The sequence below is a fragment of the Somniosus microcephalus genome, chromosome 16 (assembly GCF_052327205.1).
Source record: "Somniosus microcephalus isolate GS21.2 chromosome 16, FLI_Smic_1.0, whole genome shotgun sequence".
NCBI lineage: Eukaryota > Metazoa > Chordata > Chondrichthyes > Squaliformes > Somniosidae > Somniosus > Somniosus microcephalus.
In genome coordinates this window covers 100,956,960-100,979,137 of record NC_141002.1, presented here as the reverse complement: position 1 = coordinate 100,979,137, position 22,178 = coordinate 100,956,960, and the positions used below count along the sequence as shown (strand labels likewise).

Below are 22,178 nucleotides of genomic sequence, written 5' to 3'. Positions count from 1 at the left end.
GTCTAGTTCGCCTTCTACCTTCCTGGTAGTCCCATGGTCCAACGACAATGGAGTTGTTGACCAATCACAGCGATCAATCTCGATCAATGTGTCTACAACAGACCCAGACATGAGGTGGAGAAAACCCCCAGTGGTGGAGAGCTTTGGGGACCAGAGGTCCAAAGTCACCCATTCCTCCCGAGCTCGCTGCACTCACCACATGTCGTGTCTCCAATTATACATGTACGGTGTCCCAAAATTTTATTTTCTGAAAGAAATCTATCAAATTTGCATTTGAATGAATCGACACTAACTGCTTCCACTGTCTCCCCGGGGAGCCTGTTCCATAGATTGACCACTCGCTCACTGAGATTTTTTCCTACCCTTTCCCTGTATCTTTAAGATGGGATCAACATGGCCCAGGTGAGCAACATGGAAAGGCCTTGAAAATTCTAGCAACTTTACAAAAAAAAAAGCCATTGCAGATTACCATACAGAAACATAGCGATTGCCACACGTAATAAGACCAAGGTCCATCAACCCACCGTCTACCATCCCGGTCCAACAATAATGGAGTTGTTGGCTCCATATGGACTCTCAGATCTCAACAACAACAACCTGAATTTATATATCGCCTTTATGTTGACTCGCAACTGGCTCAAGTGGCCTAGCAAGCCACTCAGGTCAACTAGATGATGGGCAATAAATGCCGGTCTTGACGGTGACACTCACATCCGGAGAATTAATTAAAAATAAATGTTTTTAGTCTCCATCAACAGATCTCCTCTAATTGCGCATTGCAGCTGTATTTCTGAACCCAACTCCCGGCATGCATTTTCCAAAAAACCCACCACATCAGTAAAGTGAAGAGCATTCTGCCACTGTACACAGGGGTTAATTACACACGGTCTGGAATCCTCACGGAGGCAGAGTGCAGCGTGCATCGTGCTGCTCGATATAATAGAGCCGCAGCAGCTCAGAGCTTTGAACTGCACTTAGCACAAAGAAATTAAACTAAAAGCCAGAGGAATCCAGGGTAGATAATGGGGCCGGAGAAAGTTGGCTTGCAAAGAAAACAGGAAACAGGGATGGCTCTTGAGAGCTGCAATGCCAGACTTGGGAGAGCGGGAGGTGGAGGGGCGGGGGGGGGCGGGGAGGTGGGGGGGGTCGGTGTTGAGCGGAATCCAGAAGGGGTCTTTGAGCCTCAGATGCTTCCGAGCTGCATTGTTGAATTAGCAAAAGAACCGGGGGTTGGGAGGGGGAGGGGAGATAAGGAGCAGCGAGTTGTTGTGATCTGGAGCGCGCAGCCTGAAAGGGCGGTGGAAGCAGAGTCAATGGTAACTTTCAAAAGAGAATTGGATAAATACTTGAAAGGGAAAAATTTTCAGGGCTCTGGGGAAAGAGCAGGGGGGAGTGGGACTAATTGGAGAGCTCTTTCAAAGAGCCGGCACAGGCACGATGGGCTGAATGGCCTCCTTCTGTGCTGTAAGATTCTATATCGAAGGGGGGTCTAGAATGAGGAGTCAGTCTCAGGATACGGGGTAAGACATTTAGGACTGAGATGAGGAGAAATGTCTTCACTCAGAGGGTGGTGAACCTGTGGAATTCTCTACCACAGAAGGCTGTGGTGGCCAAGTCACTGAATATATTTAAGAAGGAGATAGATAGATTTCTAGACACAAAAGGCATCAAGGGGTATGGGGAGAGAGCGGGAATATGATATTGAGATAGAGGATCAGCCATGATCATATTGAATGGCGGAGCAGGCTCGAAGGGCCGAATGGCCAACTCCTGCTCCTATATTTCTCTGTTTCTATGTTTTCTAATTGCAAGTTTGTCAGGTTCACTGAAGACACTGCAACAAGATGGGCAGCAAAAACAGAGCATGCAGCAAAAGTGAGCCACGGAAGTATTGAGGCCGGCTGTGCAATCAGACAGACAAATGAGATTCAATAATAACAAGTGTAAAGCGTTGCATATTACGGTGTCAGCCATGGCTCATTTGGTAGCATCATAGGACAGGGTTTAAGAATTTGAGCTCCTGCTGGGAGGCTCTGCTCCAGTAGCATTCATTAATAAAATCTACCTCTGCAAGTACACAGTAAATGGAATGAAATTCAACGTTCCCATGCTCCCAGTGAGGCGCTGGGTTCGAAGGGGGCATGGGTTGGAGAGAGGGCCGATTCTCCGGTCTGCATTCCCGGCCGGCGTGGCTCCCTGCGGGGAGCTCAGGGGCGTTGAATTCACCTTCAAACTCACAAGAGGGACCAGGGATCGATGGTAAATTCACCACTTCCAATGCCTGGGCAATGCAATTGAAAGTCCAATCCATAATGAATATTGATTACGCTTTTGGAATTCCTTTAAAATGAACCATATCTGTAACGGCTCATTTAAAACAGGATCCGCACAATGTTTATCTACAACAGAAATCTTGTACAGATCGATTTTAGACAGATGTTACTAGAATCAGTCCTGTTTCTGTACTTTTGATAGTTAAGGGGCAACTTTTTGAATCGCACTCCCAGTGCAGAATTTCACCTTCCTGCTGACAGCTCAATTAAAATAATATCCTCTCCATCACAAGACCGCCTACTTCCACATCTCTCTAACATCGCCCGCCTCCGTCCCTGCCTCAGCTCATCTGCCGCTGAAACCCCCATCCATGCTTTTGTTACCTCCAGAATTGAATATTCCAATGCTCTCCAGGCTGACCTCCCAACTTAAACCTTAAGCTCATCCAAAACTCTGCTGCCCGTCTACGAACTCGCATCAACTCCTGTTCACCCATCACCCCCTGTGCTCGCTGACCGACATTGGCTCCTGATCCAGCAACGCCTCAGTTTTAAAATTCTCATTCTGATTTTCCACTCCCTCTCTGTGACCTCCTCCAGCCCTACAACCCTCTGAGATCTCAGCGCTCCTCCAAATCTGGCCTCTTGTGCGTCCCCTAATTTCATCACTCCACCATTGGCGGCTGTGCCTTCGGCTGGGCCCTAGCCTCTGGAATTCCCTCCCTAAACCTTGCTGCTGCTCTCTCCTCTTTTAAGATGCTCCTTAAAACCTACCTCTTTGACCAAGCTTTTGTTCAGCTGTCCTAATATCTCCTTATGTGGCTCGGTGTCAAATTTTGTTTGTTAACGCTCCTGTGAAGCACCTTGGGATGTTTTACTACGATCTTTGAGTTGCTTCTTAAGTGGACTGAACATATGGTCTCTGTCAACACGATGAACCTATCTGTTGTCACATTTTCACTTAATAAAGATCAGCCTATCCATACAACCAGTTTCTCAAAGCGCTGGACAGCATCAAAGAATAAAAGAACTTGCATTTCTCTAGCGCATTTCATGACTTCAGGACGTCCCAAAGTGCTTTACAGCCAATTAAGTACTTTGGAAGTGTAGTCACTGTTGTAATGTAGGAAACGCGGCAGCCAATTTGCGTACAGCAAGATCCCACAAACAGCAATGTGATAATGACCAGATAATCTGTTTGTTTTTAAGTGATGTTGGCTGAGGGATCTTTTAAATCCACCTGAGAGGGCAGACTGGATTTAACATCTCATCGGAAAGACAGCACCGCCGACAGTGCAGCACTCCCTCAGTACTGCACTGGGTGTCAGTCTGGAATTTGTACTCAAGACTCTGGCGTGGGACTTGAACTTTCTGACTCAGAGGTGAGGGTGCTACCCACTGAGCCACGGCCAACACTGTGATTAGAAATCCCTTTCATTTGAACTCAAAGATCTATTATTCCCGAAAAGCTTTGCATGTAAGCGAGCGGGGTGCTGTAACCTAGCCCCTAATCTTTCTCCACAAATGATTAAGAACAAATAAAGCTACGCACAGATCTGCTCGGTATACATCAGCTGATGATAGTTCCAGTAATCACTTTAATACAAGGTTGCAGGTTTTGTCTGTCTTGTTAATGTTATCTTACCGTCTACATCAGTCCAAACAGCATCTGAAAAACCTTACAGTGAATGGAATGCAAAAATAACAGGAGATAGTCAGAATTCTCCTGACCGCTTCATCCCATCAAGTGATGGGCGTTGCTGAGATTATCTTCAGCGCTCATCTAAGAGGATTATTGGATGAATGGATCACAATCCACTCCGACGAAATGAAAATAAGCGATTGCTTGGCTGGACTTCATTGACTGTTCTCATCGCTAACAACCGTAGCGTTTCAGAGGCGCTAACTCGGGCAGGCAGAGCAGAGAAGGTTAAGAGGAGATTTAGGAGAGGTGTTCAAAATCATGAACGGTTTTGATAGAGTAAATAAAATCATGAACGGTTTTGATAGAGTAAATAAAGAGAAACTGTTTCCAGTGGTAGAAGGGTCGGTAAACAGAAGGCACAGATTGAAGGTAATTGGCAAATTGACATAATTAATTTTATACTTACAGTGGTGTCTTCAATAATTCCTCTATCTTCTTTCCACTCTAACCTATCAAAAATTTTAAAAAAATATTTCAAACATTTATCTGTAGAACTCCAATCTCTACCACAGTCTGGATTATTTTAATAAGGTACTAATGGATTTCTCATGGCATTGCACTTGGAGAGTCACGCCTGTGTGGTCTTCAGGTAAAGAAGAGTGAGAAGATGGAGTGAACTAGACTGGGCGCATAGTTCAGTCCCCATTGAAAAGTCATACGTTCAGTTATTATTTTTATATAATAAATTGATTTAACATTATGATTTGATAGTTACAGTATGGTAGCATAGTGGTTATGTTACTGGACTAGTAATCCAGAGGCCTGAACTAATGATCCGGAGACACGAGCTCAAATCCCACCATGGCAGCCGGGGAATTTAAATTCAGTTAATTAAATAAGCCAGCAGGCATATGGGAATACCATCCCCTCCAAGTTACACACCATCCTGACTTGGAAATATATCGGCCGTTCCTTCATTGTCGTTGGGTCAAAATCCTGGAACTTCCTCCCTAACAACACTGTGGGAGCACCTTCACCACACGGGCTACAGGGGTTCAAGAAGGCGGCTCACCACCACCTTCTCAACGGGCAACTAGGGATGGGCAATAAATGCTGGCTTTGCCAGCGATGCCCACATTCCATAAATGGAAAAAACTACAGTGCCTCTACTGTCAGGGGGGTGTAATTACAGCGTGACAAGTTTACATGGGCAGTTTCCATTCTAAATCTGGACATAGGAATTTATAATGGAAAGAAGTTGACACATAAGTATGACAACAGGAAGTATGGTTTTGCATACAGGAAATGTGTGCATACATAAGATATTGGCCCGTATTTTCCCGCGGGCGGAGGCCTGCGATCTGGAAAAATCTGCGCCCTCACCTGAGGACTACCTGGACGCACACACTTCCGCTCCTGAGCCTCACCAAACTTGAAGTGTGCAGGGCCCACGTATCCCAGAGGCGCAGGTAGTTTGCAGCGTCCCTGGGATCACTTGGGCTTGGGGAGCCAATCACAGAAGGGAATCTCCCTTTATACACTTGACAGGAAGACCTGTCAAATATATGAATGGAGACCAATGAAAAACTTTAAATACATTTTAAAAAAATCACATTTTTAAAATGACTTGAAATTACAATAAATTAAGCATTTTAAACAAAAATTTAATTTTTTGAAAAAAATAATTAAAGTATTTTACGGGGGGCTAAAAATAAACTTACCTTTTTAAAAGTATTTGTAAATGATAAATCAGTGAAAAAAATGTTTTAAAAACTTTTTTCTACTCTTATCCTGGTAAAAGCAGGCCTTACGCTGCTTTTACCAGGTGTAAGAATTGTAAGTGCTTTCTGCGGGCGGAGGGTCTCCAAAAAGCGGAACTCTCCGCCCGCAGAGGCCCTTCTCCCGGGCAGCCGGAGGATCTGTCAAGAGCATTCTCGACAGATCGGAAATGCCGGTTTTCAGCGAACGCGCAGTGCATGCCTGAAACCGGCATTTCCGATGTTCCTACGGGTGGGTGCACAGCGCGTACCCACCCGTAGGGATCGGAATATCCGGCCCATTAAATTTATTTCAAGAAAATATTTAATTGATTTTCATATTAGTAACATCATGCCTTACTACCACATCCATACTACACAGAATTACGTAGTACTTACAGCACAGAAGCAGGCCTTTCGGCCCAACAGGTCTGTGACGGTGTTTCTGCTCCACACCAGCCTCCTCCCACCCCTCTTCATCTCACCCCGTCAACATATCCTTTTATTCCTTTCTTCCTCATTTAGTTATTTAGCTTCCCCTTAAATGCATCATTTTGATGGCAAAACCTTATTAATCTGTAATGCAGTAAAATTCTAATGGACATTTGCAATTATTTCTTCTTTCTTCTACTTTGAAGTGGAGAAATAAAGAGTCACTGGCCTATCAGTGAACAGTGAAACGGTGAAGATGCATTGTCTGCATGCAGTGATACAGGATGTCACAGTAAGAAGCTGATAGATTGCGTTCCAACTGTGCATGACCATATGGAAAGCTAATTCTGAGATGGAGGGAGTGCGTATGTGAAGAAGGAAAGCAAAAGTGTCAGCTTGACTTAGTTGCTGTCACAAAGTCCAGGCTGAAATTTCTGAGAAAGTGCTGCATCATCACAGATACCGTGTTTCGGATGAGATGTTAAAGTGAGGCACCGTCTGACTCTTGCAGTGGTTCGGTTGGTTGATAAAGATCCCACAGTACTATTTGGAGAAGAGGGAATTCTCCCGGTGTCATGCTCACATTCTGCCATTAAACCAACACTACCAAAGACAATCAACTGGTCCTTCATCTCATTTGTGCTGTATTGTTGTACAGCACGTCAATTACAGGAGAAATGCCGTGAACAAAAGCAACCACTGTTCATAGCTTTCATAGACTTAACTAAAGCTTTTGACACCGTCCACCGCCAGACTTTATGGCATATCTTGTCTAAGCTTGGTTGCCCCAATAAATTCATCTTAGTTCTGAGGCTGCTACATGACAACATGTCCGCAGCAGTTCTCAGCAGCAGCGGTTCTATTTCAGAGCCCTTTACAGTTGAGACAGGAGTAAAACAGGGCTGCATCATTGCTCCAACCCTTTTTGCAGTGTTCATCTCAGTTATCCCCATCTCATCGGCAATGATCTGCCCACCGGAATTCAAATCCTTTACCGTACTGATGGCCGACTTTTCAATCTCAACAGGCTTAAGGCCAAGAGCAAAGTCTCCATCACTACCATTATGGAGTTACAGTATGCAGATGATAACGCCATCACAGCTCTTTCCGAGCATGATCTACAAAACACCTTGAATGCTTTTTCCAGAACCTACAAACTTCTGGGCCTCACCATGAATAGAAAGAAAACCCAGGTGCTCCACCAGCCATCGCCTAATCAGCTTGCAACTCCTCCCTCTATAAAGATTGATGATAACACCCTTGAAAATGTCAACACCTTTCCATATCTTGGTAGCCATTTATCCTCCAAAGCTGACATTGATTCTGAAATCCATCACCGCCTGAGTTGTGCAAGTGCAGCCTTTTCTAAACTGAGGAGGAGAGTCTTTGAAAATCATGACCTCCAAGTCCAAACTAAAATTCTTGTATACAAAGCCATCATCCTTCCCACCCTTTTATATGGAGCTGAAACCTGGACTATGTACAGTAGACATCTCAAAGCCTTAGAGCAATACCACCAATGCTCTCTACGCAAAATCTTGAGGGTCAGCTGGGAGGACAAGCGTACCAACTGGAGTATACTTGAAGAGGCCAATATCTACAGCATCACTACGCTCATCATGCAGCATCAACTTCGATGGATTGGACATGTCATTCGCATGTCAGACTCACGTCTCCCAAAACAGGTTCTGTACTCCCAGTTGAAGGAAGGGCAGAGGTCTCCTGGTGGTCAAAAGAAGCGTTACAAAGATAACATCAAAGTAATCCTTAAAAAGTTCCATATCGATATTAATAACTGGGAGGAAATTGCACTGGACAGAGACAATTGGAGAAAATGCATCCACAACGGTGCCGCACTACATGAAAAGAATCTCCAGCGTGCCGCTGGGGATAAACGCCAGCGCCGTAAGGAGAGACAACAACTTAAGAAGACCCATACTCCAGTCACTAACAATAGTCTTACATGCCCACACTGTAGTAGAGTCTGTGGATCTCGGATTGGCCTCCACAGCCACCTGAAGACCCACAAGTAGATGACTGATGAAGGACATACCATACTCGAATTCGAGTGGTCGCCGATAATGATGATGATGATTGTTGTACATAAGATGGCCGACATGTTCAACTACATAACATAGGGACTGCATTTCAAAACAATTCCTTCAATATGGAATGGTTTGAGGGTGTTTCAGAGAGCTGTGATAAAGGTGCTATATAAGTTATTTCTCCCTTAAGAGTGACAGCACATGCACACAGCTGTGGCAATTCGATGAAACTGATGATTACATAGTATTTACAGCACAGAAACAGGCCATTCGGCCCAACAGGTCCGTGCCGGTGTTTATGCTCCACACGAGCCTCCTCCCACCCTTCTTCATCTCACCCCGTCAGCATATCCTTCTATTCCTTTCTCCCTGATGTGTTTATCCAGCTTCCCCTTCAATGTATCTACGCTATTCACCTCGACCACTCCCTGTGGTAGCGAGTTCCACATTCTCACCCCTCTCTGGGTAAAGAAGTTTCTCCTGAATTCCCTATTGGATTTATTAATGAATACCTTATATTTATGGTCCCTAGTTCTGGTCTCCCCTGCAAGTGTTCCTACTCTACAGAACCATAGAGGTTTCCAGCACAGAAGGAGATCACTTGGCCCATCATGTCTGTGTTGGCTCCTTCTTAGAGCCATCCAAAACTAATCGCAATGCCCTGCTCCCTCCCCATAGCCCTGTATTTTACTAATGTGACCTCGATATAGAAGAAAGAATGGAAGAGCTTGCATTTATAAATGTAATCCTGGGCTTTATAAATAGAGGCAGTGAGTACAAAAGCCAAGAGGTTATGCTAAACCGATATAAATCACTAGTTCGGCCCCAGCTGGAGTATTATGTCCAACTCTGGGCACCGCACTTTAGGAAGGACATGAAGACTTTGGAGAGGGAGCAAAGGAGATTTTCCAGAATGGTTCCAGGGATGAAGGAATAAGGTTACATGGATAGACTGGAGAAGCTGGGGCTGTTCTCCTTGGAGCAGAGAAGGCTAAGAGGAGATTTGATTGAGGCGTTCAAAATCATGAAGAGTTTAGATAGAGTCAATAAAGAGAAACTGTTTCCAATGACTGAAGGGTCGATAACCAGAGGGCACAGATTTAAGGTGATTGGCAAAAGAACCAGAGGCGACAGGAGGAAAAACTTTTTTGTGCAACGAGGGGTTAGGATTTGGAAAGCGCTGCCTGATAGGGCGGTGGATACAGATTCAATAGTAGCCTTCAAAAGGGAATTGGATAAAAACTTGATGCAGAAAAAAATTGCAGGGATATGGGGAAAGAGCGGGGGGGAGGGAGTGGGACTGACTGGATTACTGTTCGAAAGAGCCGGCGCAGACTCGATGGGCCGAATGGCTTCCCTCTGTGCTGTGCTATTCTATGATTCTATTATATAGTGTCTTAGGACGTCCCAAAGCGTTTTACAATCAACAAAGTACTTTCAAAGTGTGGTCACTGTTGTAATATAGGAAACGTGGCAGCCAATTTGCGCACAGCAAGCTCCCACAAACAGCGATGAGATCATCTGCTTTAGTGATGCTGGTTGAGGGATAAATATCGATTGTTTCAGCAACCAAACGTCACCCAAAAAACTTCCCAAGGGTAGATTTTTGTCTTCAGCCCCTTGGGCTGTTATCCCGAGGATCGCCCGATCTTTTTGGGACCCGCCTGAGCTTTATTCCATTGAAATCAATGGGGCGGAGGATCTATAATGTGCTTCCATTCCACTCCGTCAGATTACCAACCAGTCAGGAGAGGCTGGCGAGTATGGTAGCATAGTGGTTTATGTCACTGGACCAGTAATCCAGAGGTTCTGATGAAGGGTCACAGACCTGAAACGTTAACTCTGTTTCTCTCTCCATGGATGCTGCCTGGCCTGCTGAGTATTTCCAGCATTTTCTGTTGTTATTTCAGACTTCCAGCATCCGCAGTATTTTGCTATTGTATTAGTAATCCAGAGGTCTTGGTGTAATGATCCAGGGATATGAGTTCAAATCCCACACCAAGTAACGGTGACCATGAAAGTACTGAATTGTCCATGATAAACCTATCTGGTTCACTAATGCCCTTCGGGGAAGGAAATCTGCTGTCCTTACCCGGTCTGGCCGATATGTGACCTCACAGCAATGTGGTTGACTCTTAACTGCTCCTCTGAAATGGCCCAGCAAGTCACTCGGTTGTGTTCAGGGCAGCGGCTCACCCAATGAGGGACGGGCAATAAATAGTAGCCTTGCTGGCGGCGCCCACATCCCGTGAATTAATTAAAAAATAAAGTATAGACGTAAATCCTCCCCAGAGAAAAGACAGGATGAAATTATACAGTGTACGTCTTGGGCAAGACTTGCAATACCCTTTACAGCTGCACATTTAATATCCTAACTTACAAAAAACAATTCCAATTGATTTAACCTGATGAATCCAGTCACGATCTTTAAGAAGCTATTAACGGTGTTCACTGAGCTGACAGAATGTAAAGTGACGACCAACTAGTTATTATCAACTGTGGCTTCACATAAGGTCTGATGGAATCATAGCCACAGCGCCGAAGGAGGCCATTCGCCTCACTGCACCTGTACTAGCTCTTCAGGACCTATCGATTTTCCCTTTCCCCATATCCAATTCCCCCGTAAATGATGTCTTTGTCTCCGACTCATAGCCCTTGAGGTAAAGCATTCTATGTTCTAATAACCCTCTGTGTGAAAAATATACCTTCAAATTTCCCCCTTTATTCTTCTCAGTCTATGTTATCAGAGGCTGAAGAAAGAAAAAGAAAGGCTTGCATTTATATAGCGCCTTTCACGACCACCGGACGTCCCAAAGCGCTTTACAGCCAATGAAGTACTTTTTGAAGTGTAGTCGCTGTTGTAATGTAGGAAGCGCGGTAGCCAATTTGCGCGCAGCAAGCTCCCACAAACAGCGATGTGTTAAAGACCAGATAAGCTGTTTTTTTTTGTGTGGTGTTGGTTTGAGGGATGAATATTGGTGCATTTCGCCAGATTACCGCCCTAGCACTGGAAACAAAAATCTAGCCCTCTGCGCTTTGCGGAGTTTAGGGTCCAGGCCGCTGAAGGCATGGCCGCCAATGTTGGAGCGATTAAAATCAGGGATGCGCAAGAGGCCAGAATTGGAGGAGTGCAGAGGTGAAATGAATGGGAGGTGGTTGGATTGCAATTGTTGAAATCCTTTTCTTTTGTTCAGTGGTTGCACCTATCAGGAAAGATTGAAGAGGCTGGGGCTCTTTTACTCTCGAAAAGAGAAAACTGAGGGGTGACCCGACAGAGGTCTTTAAGATTCTGATAGGGTTTGATAGGATAGACATAAAGAAGATGGTTCCACTTGTGGGAGAGACCAGAACTAGAGGTCATCAATATCAGATTGTCACTAATAAATCCAATAGGGATTTCAGGAGAAACTTCTTTACCCAGAGAGTGGTGAGAATGAGGAACTCGCTACCACAGGGAGTGGTTGAGGCAAATAACGTAGATACATTTAAGGAGAAGCTGGATAAACACATGAGGGAGAAAGGAGTAGAAAGATATGCTGATAGGGTGGGATGAAGAGGGGCGGGAGGAGGCTCGAGTGGAGTTTGGACCAGTTGGGACGAATGGCCTGTTTCTGTGCTGTAGAACACAAGAACATAAGAAACAGGAGCAGGAGTCGGCCATTCGGCCCCTCGAGCCTGCTCCCCATTCAATAAGATCATGGCTGATCCAATCTTGGCCTCAACTCCACTTGCCCGCTCTCTCCCCATACCCCTTGACTCCCATTTAGTTAAAATGTCTGTCCATCTCCGCCTTGAATATATTCACTGACTCCGCCTCCACAGCTCTCCGGGGTAGAGAATTCCAAAGATTCACCACCCTCTGAGGGAAGAAATTCCTCCTCCTCATCAGAAACGATGTAACTTGATGATCACATTGCATTCAGACCACTGAACCATGGTTAACAACTATTACGCTCAGGCCACTTGACAGTGATTGCCCCGGAGCCCCAACCCACCCACTTCTGAATGTTAGGCGGTGTGTTCTTGCTCGGCTGCATATAGTTACCATGGACGGGCGAGATTTCTCCTGACGGGATGGACCAGTCTAAAACGGTCTGCTGTAAACCGACAGGGGAAAGACAGGATGTCGAGGTCTCTCTCTCTCGCTCTATGGAAGATTTAGTCTGCGGAACCCTCGCTTATAAACCTCCTCTGAGAATTAAAAAAAACAAATGAGCTCTTTTGTTTGCTCGTCAAGTGTGCTTATTTGCGGTTATCCTTGGCAGGATTGGAAGCCTGGGTACAGGGGTTGCTGACTCTCTGACGGTGCCTGTTATACAGCAATCAGTGCTCGCCAAGTACTGATTTCAAGAATGAAAATTTAAAGGCATCGGATTTAAGGGGGGGAGAAAAATCCCTCAGGATTAGCAGTGAGGAAATTGCAAATCAGTCTTTCATCCTCATTCAACCACAGAGGCTTAATAGGAAACAGCAACCTGTCCAAGCTGACAAATGCACAGCGAAGCATCTATTTAGTGCGTTATTTTTATATATACTTATAAACTCAGTTTGCTTCTTAGGCGTTGCCATGGCGATCTGCTTGATTTACAATAGGCAGCGTCTAATGAGGCATTATCGAGGTGGGGAAGGTCTTCAGACTGATTTACCAAGCGGCTGGTGTGACGAGACTACAGCCCGCAGTTCAAAGCTTTGACTTATTTTTAAGACCTTCGGGCAATCAATATCAAGTAACTCCGCGGCGACTCGAGCCATCTAATCACACAGCTTTCTCAAATTGTTGAGACGCAGAGGAATAAGTAGGGTTACCCACCCCCCCCCAGTAGATTGACTTCATTAAAAAAAAAGAGATGGCAATGAACTTTACTTATGGATTACAGCGGAAGTCTCTTTTGCATAAATAAGCCACAGTCATCAAAAGAAACTGAAGCTTCTCGCAGCTGTGAGTTCCCCAAAGACATCCGCGCCATAACCAATAGACTTTTCAATATGTTATAATCGCTCAACCTTTGGCGGCCGTGCCTTCTGTTGCCAGGGACCTAAGCTCTGGAATTCCCTCCCTAAACCTCTCCACCTCTCTTTCCTCCTTTAAGACGCTCCTTAAAACCGACCTCTTTGACCCAGCTTTTGGTCACCTGCCCTAATATCTCCTTATGTGGCTCGGTGTCAAATTTTTTTTGCCTTAAAATACTCCTGTGCAGCGCCTTAGGATGTTTTACTAGGTCAAAGGCGCTATATAAATACAAGTTGTTGTTGTTATTTTCGCAGATCCCCCCCCAAACCCCACCTCAGTCAATTTTTAAAATGCTTCTTGTTATTTCACAATGCTACACCAACAACTTGTATTTATATAGTGCCTTTAACATCGTAAAACGTCCCAAGGCACTACACAGGAGTGTAAATCAGACAAGATTTTGCCACTGAGCCACATACAGGGGCACAGAAAGAAAAGACTTACAGTTCTACAGCACCTTTCACAACCTCAGGACATCCTGAAGCGCTTTACAGCCAATGAAGTAATTTTGAAGCATTAATGTAGCCAATTTGCGCACAGCAAGCTCCCACAAACAGCAATGTGATAATGACCAGATCATCTGTTTTAGTGATGTTGATTGAGGGATAAATATTGGCCCCAGGGATAGCTCCCCTGCTCTTCTTCAAAATAGCGCCATGGTACCTTTTACGTCCGCCTGAGAGAGCAGACAGAGCCTCGGTTTGACGTCACATCAGAAAGACGGCACCTCCGACAGTGCAGCACTCCCTCAGCACTGCACTGGAGTGTCAGCCTAGACATTTGTGCTCAAGTCTCTGGAGTGGAACTTGGACCCACGACCTTCTGACTCACAGGCGAGAGAGCGCTGCCCATTGAGTCAAGGACACCGATTGGAATTTTGAGGTATAAAGGGTGGAGTGCGTGCTGCCCACACCCTGCCCAATTACACCAGCGTTGAGCGGTCCAATCTGTGAGCCTTAGAATGTACCATTGCAGCCGCTCAAAAGAAACCCGCCTGACATCATTTTCAGTTTTAACTTTGTAAAGCGAAGAGGAGCACCGGGAATACCTTCCCTGGCAGAGAGTCCTGCACCGATGAGAACTCCCCTGCTCTTCTTTGAAATAGTGGACGTGGGATCTTTTATGTCCACCTGAGAGATCATCCGAAGGACGTTAACCACTCAGGACGGAATTTTGCCGGCTCTCCGAGGGCGGGTTCGGAGGCGGGTCTGCTCTCAAAATCAAAAAGATTGACAGCGGGTCGGTATCCCGCTGTAAACCCGCCTCTTTATCAGTTTCCCAAGTGTCGGGTCTGTCATTCCTGAACAGACCCAACACCAAGCGGCGGGACAGCCAGTTTAGCTACTTAAAAGCTTGTTAAAAGGTAGTTAAGCAGGATTTTGCCACGTACTTACCATTTTACCAGCTTTTCCACGAGTTTCCCGGAGCGCGGGGATCATGTCAGGTAAGTAGGTCGGGTGTTGTTAGTAAATCATTCCATGCTGACACCAGACAGCTGCAAATGTTCTATGAAAGCGCCCATTTCATAGCGGTTCACATAGACATAGAAACATAGAAGATCGGAGCAGGAGTGGGCCATTCGGCCCCTCGAGCCTGTTCCGCCATTTAATGAGATCATGGCTGATCATCCAAATTCAGTACCCTGTCCCTGCTTTCTCCCCATATCCCTTGATCCCCTTAGCCTTAAGAAATATATCTAACTCATTCTTGAATATACTTAATGAATTGGCCTCAACTGCCTTCTGTGGCAGAGAATTCCACAGGTTCACCACTCTCTGGGTGAAGAAATTCCTTCTCATCTCAGTCCTAATTGGCTTACCCCTTATCCTTAGACTGTGACCCCTGGTTCTGGACATCGGGAACATCCTTCCTGCATCTAGTCTGTCTAGTCCTGTTACAATTTTATAAGTTTCAATGAGATCCTCTCTCATTCTTCTAAACTCCAGCGAATATAAGCCCAATTGACCCAATCTCTCTTCATACGTCATTCCTGCCATCCCAGGTATCAGTCTGGTGAATCTTCGCTGCACTCCTTCCATGGCAAGAACATCCTTCCTCAGATAAGGCGACCAAAACTGCACACAACACTCAAGGTGTGGTCTCACCAAGGCCCTGTACAACTGCAGCAAGACAGCCTTGCTCCTGTACTCGAATCCTCTTGCTATGAAGGCCAACATACCATTTGCCTTCTTAACCACCTGCTGCACCTGCATGCTTACCTTCAGCGACTGGTGCACAAGGACACCCAGGTCTCGTTGCACTTCCCCTTCTCCCAATCTATTGCCGTTCAGATAATAATCTGCCTTCCTGTTTTTGCCACCAAAGTGGATAACCTCGCATTTATCCACATTATACTGCATCTGCCATGCATCTGCCCAATCACCCAACCTGTCCAAATCATACTGGAGTTTCTCGGCATCCTCCTCACAGCACACATGCCCACCCAGCTTTGTGTCGTCTGCAAACTTGGAGATATTACATCTAGTTCCCTCGTCTAGATCATGAATATATATTGTGAATAGCTGGGGTCCTAGCACCGATCCCTGCAGTACCCCACTAGTCCCTGCCTGCCACTCGGAAAAAGACCCGTTTATTCCAACTCTTTGCTTCCTGTCTGCCAACCAGTTCTCTATCCAAGTCAATACCTTACCCCCAATCCCATGTGCTTTAACTTTACACGCTAATCTCTTATGCGGGACCTTATACGGGACCTTACTCTTTATGGTGCTGGTATTGGGTGGTGCCAACCTGGCGCATCATGTACAGCATCAAGTGAAGTAAATCTGCCCGTATTGGGGCCATCCCTGGCCTCCAGGGCAGCAGCGTAGTCGGCTCCTGTGTCCTTTCCAAGCTCAGAAGCTGTTGCTTACTGCATTTGGAAGACAGATTGAGCTTTATGCAGGTTGCAAGTGTTTGGAATAAACTCTCTGTCCAGTGTCACCTCATTGGAACAACCTCTCTCACCACTGACAGATCACTTCTGTCATCTCAACCTTACCAACCATCTATTCCATTAGCATCAGTGCCCTTGAAAAAATCTCACCTTGGTCCTTAGAATCCCACCACGATCAGCCCCAACACCAGCAGCACCAGGTACATCAGCAGCACCAACAACAAGACCAACCTTCTCCACAATCAACTGATGCTGCACAGGACACAGGACCTGACTACGCTGCTGCCCTGGAGGCTAGGGATGGCCTCAACATGGCCAGATTTACTTCACTTGATGCTGTACATCCTGGCTGCCACATGATGCGCCAGGTTGGCACCACCCAATACCAGCACCATAAAGCATCCCCACAATGCCCAAACCATTCCTTTCACATTCATCACCATTATGGGGGGTACCATTATGTCTCACCATTTACTGCAACTCACTAAGCCACTTCCAAAGCTGCACACAAATCTGTCCAAGAGGGCAAAGTGATGAAAATAAAGATTTCAATGCTTGACAGCACATTTGCAGGAACTTTACATGAACATTGCCTAAAGCACCCAATTGCCTACCCTTGTGTGTTGTTAGTTGGTATGATTGTACTAGGATGAGGGTGAGTGTAAGGGGTGGCTAGTGAGATGGGGAAGTGATAATGTAGATAGAGAGGGATGGGTGGAGGTACAGGTAAGTTGGTGTGAATAAGGATGTGCAGGAGTAGGGTAGGGAAGGCAGAGTGATGGGAATGTGATGAGTGGCACAGGAGGATGAGGTTGAGTGTGGCTTTGCAGTAACGTTTCGTGATCTACTGAGATCATTGAAAGGTTTGCGCCACTGCAGCCTGGTCCCCCTGACGACATCCCTGCTTGTGTTCTCCTGTGCAGTGTGCAACCAGGCTGCGTTGGTGTCCTGGGGAGGTCTCTTCTGCCCATGGGAAGGGAAGAGGACCTCCCTGTGTGCTGTGACTCCCTGCATAAGCATATGGAGGGAGTCATGGGAGAACTTGGGTGCAGCCGTGCACCTCTGTGCAATGATTGTCAGTGTTTGCAGCACCTCAATGCTGTAGAACACGGACAGCACAACTGTCAAAATGAATGTAGACATGGTCCCTTTAAGGAAACCGGCTGATGATGCGTCATCAGACGATGTCATCAGATCCGCTTCCTTTTAATTGGCTGGGAACCTCATGCAGGTGGGGCTTAACAAACCCAATCAGGGTAAAATCACTTGGAGGAGGCGGGATGAAGACGGGAGTGGGGTTTGAGAATGCTGTCTGCTCCGGCCCCGTGAAATCGCGGCCAGTGGCGAAATCAGCCATGATCTTATTAAATGGCGGAGCAGGCTAGAGGGGCCGATTGGCCGACTCCTGCTCCTGTTTCTTGTGTTCATGTGTGTGTGGGACCGGGGTCACAGATAGGCGAGACCCGGTAAGGGTGAGGAGGTTCCCTTCCCTGAAGGGCATTAATTAAGAGGTATGGAGCTCCTCTCATCAGCGTTCTGGTGATGGCGACATACTTAATGTTAGGGAAGCATTGATAGGGCAGTGGGCTCTGCTAAAATTAAAATCTTTAAAAATAAACTTGCCAGATGGCTGGGGCTTTTTAAAACACAAAGTCAACGTGGTATCAGACTATCTCCTTCAGGTGGTCTCACGTCTTGTCCATTGAAACAACTTGAGCTGAAATTAGCAGGGGGGGCCGGGCTCCATGCTGATTCACCACAAAGCTGCAGAATAATCAACTCAGTGGATGCGTTTGTTGTGACTTAATCCCTTCGTAATGCAGTAACACCGAAATAGAACATTAATTCCGATTTTACCCTGCGGCAAAATGTTCCCTGGTCCCTGCCTCTCTTTTCAAAGACTCAGCGTTGACGTACATCTGATTTCTGTACATTTCTAGATCTAATTATTTCACGGATCCAATGGGATCACTGGTGTCGCATTAAGTTTGCATTTAGACCACATCTTCAGTCTCATCCAACGCTCTGCTGCCCGTGTCCTAACTGGCACCAAGTCCCGTTCACCCATCACCTCGGTCGGTGCTCGTTTACCTGATTGATTGAGCCATTGTTAAGTTGAGAATCCAAACTGGATCCTAAAAAATCTGTGTGATTTTAAAGTTCTATTTGCGATGAAGGTATAAGGTGGAGTCTATCCTGTGAGGGAGATGCCTGCATTAGTGTGCAATCAATGCCCCAAGCTCTGAAAACTCTTTCCAGCTTTTGAGGTGCCCACTCCTTCTCATTCCTATGCCATGAAATTCAGATGATTGATACAAACATAATTGCAACAACAACTTGCATTTATACAGCGCCTTTAATGTAGTAGAACGTCCCAAGGAGCTTCACAGGAGCGATTATCAAACAAAATTTAACATCGAGCCACATAAGGAGATATTAGGACAGGTGACCAAAAGCTTGGTCAAAGAGGTAGGTTTTAAGAAGCGTATTACAGGAGGAGAGAGAGGAGAGAGAGGCGGAGAGGTTTAGGGAGGGAATTCCAGAGCTTAGGGCCCAGGCAGCTGAAGGCACGGCCGCCAATGGTGGAGCGATGAAAATCAGGGGTATGCAAGAGGCCAGAATTGGAGGAGCGCAGAGATCTCGTAGGGCTGGAGAAGGTCACAGAGATAGGGAAGGGCGAGGCTGTAGAGGGGTTTGAAAACAAGGATGAGAATTGTAAAATCGAGTTGTTGGTGGACTGGGAGCCAGTGTAGGCCCGCGAGCGCAGGGGGTGATGGGTGAGCGGGACTTGGTGCGAGTTAGGACACGGGGAGCAGAGTTTTGGATGAGCTGAAGTTTATGTAGGGTGGAAGGTGGGAGACCGGCCATAATTACATAGAATTTACAGCAGAGAAACAGGCTATTCGGCCCAACAGGTCCATGCCGGTATTTTGGGATCTGGGCGGACCGTGCAACCATCAGCAGCTAACATTGGAGCTCCCTTTTTGTTTTTAAATTAGTGATCTGTGCATCCAGGTGGAGGTCCTATGAGACCGACTTGGTAGCTGCTGTATAAACAGCATCTCATTCAACTCATCTGTACAAACCGAGCCAAGGCTTACGAATATCCGCTTAAGAGTTGGATGGAAAGCTATAAAGATAAGGATAGACACGAATGATCAACTCTTTTATGGAATACAATTGTTCCAGCACAGTTGGGGCTGCCAATACTAATTGTTATAAATCTCATCATCATCAAGAAACTACTCATGAAATAATGCTGGATGGCCAGCTGGTGGCGCCGTCCAAGGAGTATAAATACTTGGGCGTCGGCCCCAGCTTGCCAGGGACATTTTGTAAGACAGGAGCTAGTGAAGTACAACTAGACTTCCATATTCTGAAACAAGTTGATTAAAGCCTTGCTTTATACTCAAACCAAGGGCGTAGTGAGTTTTCTTATGTCACTAATCGTTAAGGTTGATCCCAGCATGCAAGAAGGAATCTTACAGCACAGCAGGAAGCCATTCGGCCCATCGTGCCTGTGCTCGCTCTTTGAAAGATCTGTCCAATTTAGTCCCGCACCCCAGCTTTTTTCCCCATAACTCTGGTCGCTATGTGACGGCAACACCGTAAACTCTGGCGAGTGGGTCAATAACCATTGGGCAGAGATTTAAAATCATCGGCAAATGATCCAGAGGGGAGATGAGGAGAAATCTCTTCACTCAGAGAGATGTGGGGACCTGGAATGCTCGAACTGACGAGGTGGCGGAAGCTGATTCCATCAATAATTTTAGACGGGCGTTGGACGGGTACTGGAGGATGAGGAACTCACAGGGTTACGGACTAACCACGACTGCCATTACAAAGAGCCAGCACAGGCCCGACGGGCCGAATGGTCTCCTTCTGTGCTGTAAGTGTCTATTATTCTATGATTCTTGATTCTATTCTATGATTCTTGATTCTATCACCTTAAAATCAGAGCCAGCCCGTTCAGGAGAGAACTTAGGAAACACTTTGTTAGCCCAAAGGGTGGTAGAAGTGTGGAACTCTCTCCCACAATAAGCAGTTGATGCTAACTCAATCAATAATTTTAAATCAGAGATAGAATCATAGACTCTTACAGCACTGAAGGAGGCCATTCTGCCCGTCACGCCTGTGCCGGCTCTTTGAAAGAGCTGTCGGATTTAGTCCCACTCCCCAGCTGATTCCCCATAACCCTGCAAATTAGATCGAAACATTTTTGGTAGCCAATGGTATGAAGGAATCTGGAGCCAAGGCGGGTGGATGGAGTTAGGATACAGGTCAGCCATGATCTCATTGAATGACGGAATGAGCCCGAGGGGCTGAAAGGCCTCCTCCTGTTCCTATGTTCCTAGCTTACAGTCAAAGAAGCACTTTTGAAGTGTGGTCACTGTTGTAATGTGCGAAACGCGGCAGTCAATTTGCGCACAGCAAGCTCCCACAAACAGCAACGTGATAATGACCAGATAATCTGTTTTTAATGATGTTGGTTGAGGGATAAATATTGGCCAGGACACCGGGGAGAACTCCCCTGCTCTTCTTCGAAATAGTGGCCATGGGATCTTTTACATCCACCTGAGAGAGCAGACGGGGCCTCGATTTAACGTCTCATCTGAAAGACGGCACCTCTGACGGTGCAGCGCTCTCTCAGCACCGCACTGGGAGTGTTGGCCTAGACATTTGTGCTCAAGTCTCTGGAGTGGGACTTGGACCCACAACCTCCTGACTCGGAGGCGAGAGAGCGCTGCCCATTGAGTCAAGGACACTGATTGGAATTTTGAGGTACAAAGGGTGGAGTGCGTGCCGCCCATTTACGCCAGCATTGAGCGGTCCAATCAGTGGGCCTTAGAATGTACCATTGCAGGCCGCTCAAAAGAAACCCGCCTGACATCATTTTCATTTTTAACTTTGTAAAGCGAAGAGGAGCATCGGGAATACCCTCCCTGGCAGAGAGTCCAGCACCGATGATAGTTTCACCGAGAACCACACACCCCACCGTGGGGGGTAAGGTGGTGGGTAAATGTAATCACATAAGTAACCGAGAGAAAGAAGGGTTTTATCATGAAAATAACTGGGAATAAGAGGTTTTGAGGAGGGAAGAGAAAAGTTACTCGCATCACGTACACGTTTTGTCATCATGTCATAAAAGAGTCGGAAATGTATCTGTGAGGCCCTGTACCTTTACATATCATTGGGTTATGTAATATTTTTACCTTGTGTCAGTTAAGTGATACCTTTGCTCTTTCAGCAGTAGTGTGAAATGGTTTCCCACCAACACTATAATTTAGGAATGTAAACCGGGTGTTAAGGCCCATGTGGACTTTGAAGCAAAATTGAGTGAGAATTTTTCCTCCAGGGAGTCTCACTCTACTTCACTCTGGTTACAGGAACATTAGGAAGAGGAGTCGGCCATTCAGCTCCTCCAGCCTGCTCCGCCATTCAATTAGATCGTGGCTGATCTGCACCTCAACCCCATTTACCCGCTTTACATCAAAACCCTTGCTACACTAACCCCACAAAAAAATCTGCCGATCTCAGTTTTGAAAGCTCCAATTGACCCCCAGCATCCCCAGCCTTTTGCGGGGGAGAGGTCCAGCTTTCCACTGCCCTTTGTGTGAACAAATGCTGGCTGACTTCGCTCTTGAAGAGCCTGGCTCTAATTTTGAGATTATGATCCCTCGTTCTTGATTCCCGCACCAGAGGAAATAGATTCTCTCTATCTACCCTATCGAATCCTTTCAACATTTTAAACACCTCGATCAGATCGCTCCTCTGGTCCTGTCCCGACTCTAGATTCAGGCTACATTTATTATGTTAATAGCTTGATTGCTTTACACCGACACCCAGAGTGGGGAGTACAAACAAACCCTTACAGTGATGGGGAAAGGGCTGCCACATTTAGGGCGCTGAGGGATTGAGGTAAAGATCAAAAGATACACTCCGAAGTCCTGCGCTAGGATATTTTCAGTGCCAACAAGGGCTTTCAGTTCTCAAAGGGTTAAAGTTGATTGGTGCCCACATGCAATTATTTTGTCATTTAAAAGGAACATCTAAACTAGAAATGGAAGATAATTACATAGAATTTACAGCACAGAAACAGGCCCTTGAGTGTCAGCCGTGGC

General features: G+C 46.1%; 1 protein-coding gene across 2 annotated transcripts in view; it reads right to left on the bottom strand.

Annotated features, from left to right (window-relative positions):
* syt1a (synaptotagmin Ia) overlaps window positions 1-22,178 on the bottom strand; it is a 651,724-nt gene that overhangs the window by 377,025 nt on the left and 252,521 nt on the right. For both annotated transcript variants that reach the window (XM_086009557.1, XM_086009558.1), the window contains exon 2: window positions 4,385-4,427. The gene's annotated coding sequence lies outside the window, so the exon portion shown is untranslated. The remainder of the gene's footprint in view (window positions 1-4,384; window positions 4,428-22,178) is intronic.